Here is a 720-nt window from a genome sequence, read left to right on the forward strand (position 1 = left end):
GCCTTGACAGACGGTGCTAGGCACTCGAAGTGAGCGCCGAAGGTCCAGTGGCTGTCAAGGGTCAGGCCCAGATACTCCATGCTGGTCCCGACCCCGATCTCAGCCCTCTCCAACCTCAGGGGATAACCCGCTGGAGGCGTCCCGTGATCGGTCCTGCGGCAAAACCACATTGCCTCGGACTTCTCAGAAGACATCCTTAATGCCAATCCCTTGATCTCGGCGACCACGCAGGCCACCGCCAGCTCCGCCAGACGGACGGTTCTGCCCCACGCCGTGCCCCAGACCAGTGAGGTGGTATGTCGTGATAGGGTCGGAAGGAAAACTCAGATTTCGGCAACTGAGGCACCGCGTCGTATACGATATTCTACAGCAACGGACCCAACACCGAACACTGCGGGACGCCGCGGTGTACAGCCCCGGACGGACCAGGACTCCGTCGGAACCCGAAGCTTACCGCCCTCCGATCCTCCCGACGGCCCCGGCCAATTCTTCCTCGGTGACTCTCGAATCCGGACTCCAATTTCCCGCAGTGTCACGCGGTTCTTCTTCCCGCGGTTGAGGCCCCTGCTCCTCCTCTTAGGTAAAGCTGCCATCTTCCTCGTTCACGGGAACGGAGTGCAGACTACCTCCTCCAGGAACCGAGGGTCCATGCTCTCCGTTACGGGAGGCGCCCATGGAAGGAGTTTGTTCAACACCTTCTTGTAAGGGCGCCCCCAGGAA

The sequence above is a fragment of the Bombus impatiens genome, unplaced genomic scaffold, assembly GCF_000188095.3.
Source record: "Bombus impatiens unplaced genomic scaffold, BIMP_2.2 scf_0733, whole genome shotgun sequence".
Classification (NCBI taxonomy): Eukaryota; Metazoa; Arthropoda; class Insecta; order Hymenoptera; family Apidae; genus Bombus; species Bombus impatiens.